At 45.0% G+C, this 9558-nt stretch overlaps 1 pseudogene; it reads right to left on the bottom strand.

Moving 5' to 3' along the window:
* LOC118654724 lies at nt 1–321 on the bottom strand (annotated as a pseudogene).
* Nucleotides 322–9558: the final 9237 nt, after the last annotated feature.

The raw sequence follows: 9558 nt of genomic DNA, 5'->3' as shown, positions 1-9558 counted from the left end.
CTACTTCCTGGCCTGTTGGGCCTGTCGACGAAGGAGCCCCTAGATCTTCTCTTTAAGCCAATCTTTGTTGTAAGGCTGGTGTGTCTGGGTATCAGCTTGGTAAACAAGACAGCTGAGGTCTGCCAGATCACCAATAAAATCAAACAACTGGCTGATATCCTATGTGATAGAGGGGCTGTTGGGATTCATTCTCTTCAGATATTCTTCCTACATTTTACAAACACCTTCCCTGCATTCATTCACTGATTCACAGTCAGTGTAAGTTCTGCCTCTGGTCTCTTGGTAGGCTGTACCAGCAAAATGGTGTGAGACATCGCGCCAAACTCTCCCTGCAGCTGCCGACGCCACACCGCCACACGCGAGCTTAACCCGGTAAGGTAGTTTTAAAATGTGATTTCTTATATGGGATGCCTAAGGTCTTTACTTTGTGATGATACAGCATCCTGAAACCAAATTGAGCAGAAAAAATAAGACCATGAATTTCAAAAGTTTCCATGATGATCCCTTACTCTCGCAGGGCTCATTTATGAAAAACATTTCCCCACAATAGAGTGTAGGTTGATTTTAAAGGCAGCTTTCATGATTGACAGATGATTGGCTGCAGTTGTAGGAGAATTAAATTACCAACCAATAAGAAACCAGATTAAATGTTGTAATTGCATATAGATAGGCTTAGGACTGTCAAAATGGATAGAAGTGCTGCCTTATGTGATCTTGTTTAAATGTTTAAATGTGATTAGGGCTAATATACGACACAAGCTAATAATGCCACTTAACAATTCAGAGCTTTGCACTTAAAGATCTCTGCCCAGGCCTGGGAAACGTGAGCAGAGTATGGGGTGTGTGTGTGTGTGTGTGTGTGTGTGTAAGGAAGTGTAAATGCTGTAAGTAGGTTTGAAATTAATTGATAAAAGGCTGGAGAAATTCTTTGGCTTTATTTTTCTTAGCAATGTCTCATGAGCACAGGCATAACTTGTCAGATAGCCTTGGAAAATGTGTCCATTATTTTGCAACAAAAAGAATGGCATTGTTTGCTGTCCTTCCATGGGGCTATGGCAAGGAGCGTGGGAGTCTGCAGGGAGAGTGCCTGAGCAGCCTTCCGGGTTGAGAGGAGGAGGAATGGCTGCAGCTTGTGACTCTCTCCAGAAACTCTTCTGCCGCAGGAGAGTCCTCATGACTAACTCATCCAGGAGTCCCAGGGCATTTTGTTACCATCTTTCCAAATAACCAGTGCCAAGTATCGACCAGGATTAGGGGAGTGGTCATGCAAACCCCCCTTCAGTTACTCTGACCCTCTTTTTCTTTTAAAATTGATTTCAGAGAGACAGAGGGAGAGAGAAACATTAATCAATTGTCTCCCATATGCAACCCAACCGGGGATCAAACCCGAAACCTGGATATGTGCCCTGATCAGGAATCGAAACCATGACCTTTTGGTGCACAGGATGATGCTCTAACCAAATGAGCCACACTGGTCAGGTCTCTATTATTATTATTATCATCATCATCATCATCATTAATCTTCTGTTTTTGTCTTATTCAGTCATCTGGCACTTATTATATCCCCCCCCCCTCAATTCAGTTTATACTTAATATTATTTTTATTAGTTTCAGGTGAACAACATAATGGTTAGATAGTCATATACTTTACAGAGTGGTCCCCCTGATATTTCCAGTACCCAACTGGTACTGTACATAGTTATTACAATACTAGAGGTCCGATGCATGAAATTCGTGCAAGAGTTGGCCTCCCTTCCCCCGGCTGCCAGCACCGGCTTCCCTCTGCCACCCGGGACCCAGGCTTCCCTCACAGCCCCAGCTTCGTCTGGAAGGTCATCTGGAAGGACATCTGGTCTAATTAGCATATTACAGTTTTATCATTATAGATTATTGATTGTATTTCCTAGGCTGCACTTTACCTTCCTGTGACTATTCTGCAACAACCAATCTGTACTAGTACTTCTCAATCCCTTCACTTTTTTCTCAAACCCTTCACTGAATAACCCAGTGCCCCAACCCCCAACTCATCTGAACTGTCAGTCTATTCTGTGTCTATGATTCTGTTTCTGTTTTGTTTGTTTATACTGTTCTTTATTTCGTTAATCCTCACCTGAGGATATTTTTCATTGATTTTTAGGGAGAGTGAAAGAGAGAGGAAAAGACAGAGAGAAACATCGATGTGAGAGAAACACATCAATTGGTTGCCTCCTGCACAGGCTGGGGAAGAGCCTGCATCCAAGGTTCATGCCCTGGACTTAAGATTTGCTAAACATTGCTCATTTTCAAAAATCAATTTTATTGAGATAGAACTGCTAACTTCAAAAATAGATCTTTAAAACACTCTGTAATTCTGTAGAAATGGTAGAAAACTAAAAGCTACATTCTGCATAAACTGAAATATCACCTTCTTGAAAGTCAGGGAAAGGACACACCTTGGAGACGGGTCTAAATTGCAGGGGCAAAAATCAGCCTCTTAAGAGTTAAAATTATAAAACAGAAATCATAAGGCAACAGCTTTGTGGGCAGCCTCAAGATTGCTATAATTATTAGGTAAGCTTGCTAAGGTTGGTAGGTAGAAATTCTCACCTAGTAAATAATGCAAATAATAATACTATGGGAATACTCAGCTGCCAGATATCTGAAATATGTCAGAGGAAGGACTCTAATGAAAATGAAACACCTTATATTTATGACACAGTAAGGTTTTAAAAGATCTTTCATTTACATTCATCTTATTTGATTTGATCTCCACAAAACACTACCTGCTGCCGGTAGGCCAGGAATCATTCTTCTCATTGGAACTCAGAGAGGTTCTAGGTTACTAGGCTGCAAAGTGGCAGGGAACAGTCCCCTGGGAAGCAGGGGTTAGGGCAGCCGTGGGCAAACTATGGCCCGCGGGCCGGATCCGGCCCGTTTGAAATGAATAAAACTAAAAAAAAAAAAAGACCGTACCCTTTTATGTAATGATGTTTACTTTGAATTTATATTAGTTCACACAAACACTCCATCCATGCTTTTGTTCCGGCCCTCCGGTCCAGTTTAAGAACCCATTGTGGCCCTCAAGTCAAAAAGTTTGCCCACCCCTGGGTTAGGGTCAGGGCCATGCATACATGGCATTGTCTATTTTTTTAAATCCTCACCCAAAGATATGTTTTTATTGATTTTTAGAAAGAGGAAGGGAGAGAGAGAAAGACATTGATGTGAAAGAGAAACATCGATCTTTCGAATTCTGGGGATCAAACCCGAAACCTTTTGGTGCACTGGATGACGCTTCAACCAACTGAGCCACCTCGCCAGGGCATCATTGTCTATTTTGAATTAGAGAGTTTACATCATATAAATGCCCAGGCCTGCTCAGAACTGGTGCAAGCAGAAGAAAAACAGAGAGGGGATGAGCACTTTAACACAATTTACAGATCACTGCCTTTCTTGCCAACAAGAAAAGTCTCCCAAATCTTGAGGAATGGAAGTGGAGGAGGGTGAGGGAAGGAGCGATGCTGGTGACAGGTTCTGTCCCTGGGAGATGGGAGTCACACCATCATGGCTGTGAAAAATGAATCATGTCTTTTCTATCACATCTTCCCACAGGCTTTCTGGGAAGCTTGTCATTGAGGATACAATTGAGATGACTGTCATTTTTGGTAGCTTAGCATTTTCTGGAGGGAAGAGTGTAATTTGGAGATTAAATGGAAAATTAAAATGAAAACTAAATGTGTGTATGTTGCTTTTGTGGGCTGTGTTCACCTTGATAGGCAGTCAGCACAGCCAGGCTGGTTGAGGGAGAAAATGTCAGATTTGGTTGCAAATGTGTAAAGGCAAGCATGTCAAACTCGCAGCCCGCGGGCCATAACAAATATTTTTGTGGCCCAGCCAATATAACGGTATATAAGAAACGTTTTAGTAAAAATTTCGTAACTTAATTTTTACCATATCCCTGTTATACATAATTATTAATAACAAACTACAATGTTTTCGCTAATGAGTGATGACTATAATCTTGTTGCATTCATTTCCCTTGCACACCTTAATGCACAGGTGCACCATTTCTCTCCACTAATATTAGCAGCGAATATTTTAGCAGCCAATGGCCATGTCATTAGTCTTGGACTGACTTGTTTGGTGTGCGCAACAGGAAATATTTCGCTTTTGGAAAACAATAAAAATAGGTTTATTTGCATTACACTTATTAATTTGTGCGGTTATTCAGTGTTTGGTTAATGTTCAAGAAAAAATATTAATTTTTATTAAAATGTTCTATTATTTTATGTTAATGATTACTCATTTACTTCAGCCCTTTGTATTCAGCATGTCTCTATCGAAATAAACCTACGTTTCTATGAAAATTGAAGCTTTTGTTTTTTTGCGGCCCACATAAACGTAAACCTTGTGTATTTGGCCTGTGTTAGCCTTTGAGTTTGACATGCTTGGTGTAAAGGAGTGATCCTTTTAATCCCGCATTTCGTGCTGGGTCTGGCTCTTCAAATTAGCAGCTGGGCATCTAAACGGCACCTCTCGTGCATCATTATTTTAAAACTTCATTGAAGCAGAGTTATGGTGAGTTATGGTCCTTGTCTTCCAGATGAGAGAGCTTCAGGCCACGGCTGAGGGCACACACTGCCGGGCTTCTCGCTCTCTCCACTTCGTCAAGAGGTGGACCCCCATCTATAGACGGGGGCAGAGTGGCTGATGTGGTTTCTCACTGGCTTCTTGTTAAGAAGCTGACCAGTCATTTCATTTTGCTTGTACTGGAGGCTTTTCCAGGACGTGGGAGAGTCCTGGGCAAGTTGAGACAATCGGTCACCCTACTTATGTTTCCAGAAGTCCTCATAGGAGTTTCTTCAAGAGGCACATTGAGGGCTAAAACTTTTTAGCAGTGCACAGTTATATATGTATAGCATTTGCCAATAATGTCCTTCTACTCAAAAAATATTGGTAGACATTTAAAATTTTAACTTTTTGCTATTCTCCTAAGATTATCATTTTGATTGTTTTTCTTCTTCCTTGTTGTTGTTTCAAATCCACAAAGGGTAATGGATGGAATGGAAATAGAAGAAAAAAAATTAATAAAAGAAACTGGCTCCCATTTTTAAAATATGGTCTTGGTTGTAGTGTGCTGAGGACTGACCTGTAGGAGTCATTCTCAAACGTGAACATTGTGGTAGGCAGCCTGCAAGGCGGCCTCAATGACTCCTACCTCTTCGTGCTCATGATCTTGTGTAATTCTCTTCCTTTGAGTGTAATTCTCTTCCTTTGGATTTGTCTTGGGAAGTCTCCCTCCCCATCCCACCCCCACACCCCATCCCTGGCTCTGGGGAAAGCCAGTAGCCATGTGGTGAGGAACTGGTGTTTCCAGCGGGTAGCCAGCACAGACTTGAAGCCTGGAAAGGCCACATGAGTGACCTGGGAGGCAGATTCTCTAGCACCAGCAGAGCCATGAGCTGCTGCTGCTTGTTCCCACACCTGGTGCAGCATCTCGAGATCCTGAGCCAGTGTCACAAAGCTAAGTCATCCCCAAGTTCCTTACAAACTGTGACATAAGAGATGGCTGCTTTCGGTCTGTGTTTATTTGTTCAGAAGCAAGAGATAACCAATGCAAATATGTATCAGAATCACCTAGACAACAACTTGATAAAAATGCTTATTTCTGGCCCTAACTGGTTTGGCTCAGTGGATAGAGCGTTGGCCTGTGGGCTCAAGGGTCCCAGGTTCGATTCCAGTCAAGGGCATGTACCTTGGCTGCGGGCACATCCCCAGTGGGGAGTGTGCAGGAGGCAGCTCATCGATGTTTCTAACTCTCTATCCTTCTCCCTTTTTCTCTGTAAAAAATCAATAAAATATATTTTACCAAAAAAATAAATAAATAAAAATGCTTATTTCTGAGTCCCAGCCCTGGAGATTTTATTCAGTAGGTGTGGCCTGAAGTCTTTGCCTTTTTACCAGGAATCCCAGGAGAACCAGAAGTGCACGGCTTTCTACTTGAGAAAACACGGTGAGAATAAATACTCCCTGGGAAGGCCTATCAGAAGGGAAGACTGCAAGGGGGTGTGGGAGCCAGATAACATACAGGACACCAGTTATATTTGAGCTTCTGATAGTGAATAAAAAGTGTTTTAATGTAAGTATGCCCCATGCGATCTTTAGAAAGTACTTGTACTGAAACATTATCTTAAATTCAAATTTAACGGGGTGTTCTATATTCCTATTGGCTAAACACCATCCAGAGGGAAGGCCCAACTGGAAGTGAAGGGTGGCCTTCCTTTGCAGATGGCAGGATTTTCATCCCTGGGGGCTGCAAGCTGACCAGCTGGGCCCTGCCCCTCCCCCACCTGGCAGGCAGGCTGCAGACGGAGGGCCCTTGGACTGTATCCTTGAAGGGTTTGGGGAGAGCTGCTTAGGAAGTCCTCCCACACGGCCCTGCCTGTGCGGATGCTGACCTGGTAGGCGCCACCATGGCACTGGGACCTGCTTCCTTGGGTGCTGTTGGCACCAGCCCTTTGCCGAGCAGTAAATGGCTGCCACCTTTCTCCCACATCCCTCCCAGCACCCAGCCGCATGCAGCTGCTCATAACAAACGTGTCCGTTTCTTATTCTGAGTGTATCTGAGTCTCTGATGGGTTCTATCCGTTGCAGCTCTCAGCCCTGTGAAAAGGATGGTTCCAGAGACACTTATTCCTCAATGACAGGTTTTAAGGAACTCAGGCCAGCCCAGGTGTGTGGCTCAGTGGTTGGGTGTCATCCCATGCACCAGGAGGTCACCGGTTCAAATCCAAGTCAGGGTGGTCCATCGATATTTCTCTCTCATCTATGTTTCTATCTCTCTCTCTCTACCCCTCTTTCTCTAAAAATCAATAAAAATGTATTTTTTTTAAACAGGCACAAAAAAACCCACATATTTTAAAAAAAGAATTCAGGATTTCACTTATTTTGTACATGTTTTCTTATCACAAGGAACAGTCTTAATTTTTATGTGTTTCTTTTCAACTGCGAAATATCTTCCAAAAAAAGACAAAGAATGAGGCGGGGGGGGGGGGGGGTGGCGGCGGGGGTGCGGTGGGGGAGAGAGATTGGTTGGGTGGACTGAAATGCTTAAGGCAGGGATGGAAGATAAAGGCTCAGAAATGTGCAGCTATGATAGAATCTGAGACTTGTGCTTTGAAATCAAACACCGAGAGTGAGGTCACGTCATTCTGGGCTCCAGTTCAGCCACGCCGGGGCCTGCCGGCCTGCCGCAGGCTGCAAGCCCACAGGAGAGAATTCAGCTGATTCTCTCTCCCAGGGAAACGGGGAGGGGTCTGAGCTTTGAGGAGGAAGGGAACAGGATCTCTATCTGCCTGGAGCCCCACAAGGGCTCTAGGAGAACTTGGGGTGCTGCGTAGGCCAGCATGGTTAAAACAACACATTTGGAAAGTAGAAATCCAAGGATGATGGTGCCATTTCCAATCTTGTATGTCAGGAAGAATCCCCCAGGAACCGCCTGGTGCCAGGCCCAGCCCTGTGGCTGACTTGGGCTGCTTGAGAATAAATACAGTGGCTCTCGACTCACAAGATGGCACACAGCCGGAAGGGCCCTTGGTAATCCAGTCCAGGCTTTTTTCACAGAGAAGAATCCACACTCCCACTTCGGCCTTCACTTTGGCCTCTCTGGGGATCTGAAAAAATTAATACACCTCAGTGTTATTGCGAGCATTCAGTGCAATGTGCATATAGAGCAGGACACTTAGCACTCAATAAGGGGGAGATGTTGTCATTATCTCACCACATCTGTGCATGTAGGCGTGTGGTGGTAATGTTGGAGACAGAGGGGCGTGTTTCAGGGTCCTCGGCCAGACACTACAGGAGAATTATACAGCAGCTGGACACCGGCAATTGGAGCAGAATGAAGTAGAGGCAGCCCGGCTGGTGTGGCTCAGCTGGTTGAACGTTGACTCATACACCGAAGGGTTGCCGGTTTGATTCCCGGTTTGATTCCCAGTCAGGGCACATACTCAGGTTGGGGGTTCAATCTCTAGTCGGGGTGGCAACCAATCAGTGTTTCTCACATCGATGTTTCTCACATTGATGTTTCTCTCCCTCCTTCTCTCTCTAAAACCAATAAGAACATATTTTTTAAAGAGTAGATGCAAAGAATAACTGGGAAGCTGTTACAGCACTTCAGGAAGAAGATTGTGAAGGCCTGAGCTGGGCAGTGCTAGCAAAGGCAGGAGAAAAGCAGCACATGTGGGAGTTCCCAGAGAAAACAAGTCAGGCTGAATACGACGGTGGGGTACAGGGAGCACAGGGTGGATTCTGATCTATCTCTACCGATAGCTGCCTGGCCTCAAGACCCTGAGTCGTTCGGAGCTTCTGTTTTTCACCTGCAAAATTAGGACAGTATTACTGTCCTCCCACCTCCTGGATTACTGAGGTCAGCGATTTAGCATACAGCACAGGGCTGCCTCTTCCTGGGGGTGCTCAGCAGCGTGTGTTCCCTTCCTCATCTACTCTTCTCTGTACCGCACCTCCTGTGTTGTGCCACAAGGAGGAAAGGGGAAGAGGGCCAAACAATGACATCTACTAGTATGTTCTAGGTGGTGCCATTAAACAGATGGGAAAGGTTAGAAAGGGGACTAGTCAGAAAGGGAAGATAGGGTTGATTTTTAAATTTGGAATTTGAAGTGATGGTAATGGTGGCTGATACCCAAGGGCTGAGAGATGGCGACAGGGGCCCGGGGGCAGGACTCCTCAGCAGGGACACTGGGGGTGTTCAAGCCACAGGTGTCTCTTCATTCCTAGAAACGGAGCAGAGGCCATGGGTAAGGTGGACAAACAAAGCTGAGGCCTTTGGGCTTAATCATAAAGACTCTAAAGATGAAGCTGACCAGGCATCACTGGCCAGACCACAGGACCCCTGGAAAGCTGGGCCCCCACCTGAAGGTAACTGGCACCAGCACCAACCCCTGGCTGCTCAAGTTTCAGGTTTCCATTCATTCTGAGTTGACAAGAGCATGGAGGCTGGTGTCAGAACCCACTGCTTCTGTTTTCATTGTGCATCAGCATGTGTCTGTGGGTCCCCTGGATTGTTAAGTCCGGGAAATAGATGTATTTTCTTCAACCTTGTATTATCAAACAGGCTTCCTGCTGAGCTAGGCCAGAAACAACCAAACACAAAGTCACCTCTTCACAATAACTGAGTTCCTCCCAGAGGCCAAGGTGCCTGGCACACACAAGGCCTCTGTGTTTGTAGAACAGGAGTTGAAGGAAGTCACAGGAACCTGAGAAAGAAGTGACCAGAGCATCCCCGTGAGCTACTGGTGAGAAACTGGCTGGCATGATGCTGGATCTTTTCTAAAAAATACATATTTTTATGGATTTCAGAAAAGAAGGGAGAGGGAGAGATAGAAATGATGAGAAAGAATCACTGATCAGCTGCCTCCTGCACACCCCACTGTGGGATCGAGCCCACAACCCAGGCATGTGTCCTGACCAGGAATCACACCATGACCTCCTGGATCATAGGTCGACATTCAACCAGGAGCCACGCTGGCCAGGCATGCTGCTGGATCTTGATTAGACCCCTGG

This window comes from Myotis myotis, unplaced genomic scaffold, assembly GCF_014108235.1.
Source record: "Myotis myotis isolate mMyoMyo1 unplaced genomic scaffold, mMyoMyo1.p scaffold_m19_p_1, whole genome shotgun sequence".
NCBI classification, from domain to species: Eukaryota; Metazoa; Chordata; class Mammalia; order Chiroptera; family Vespertilionidae; genus Myotis; species Myotis myotis.
The sequence above is the reverse complement of the archived record's forward strand: the minus strand, read 5'-3'. Positions and strand labels throughout refer to the sequence as shown.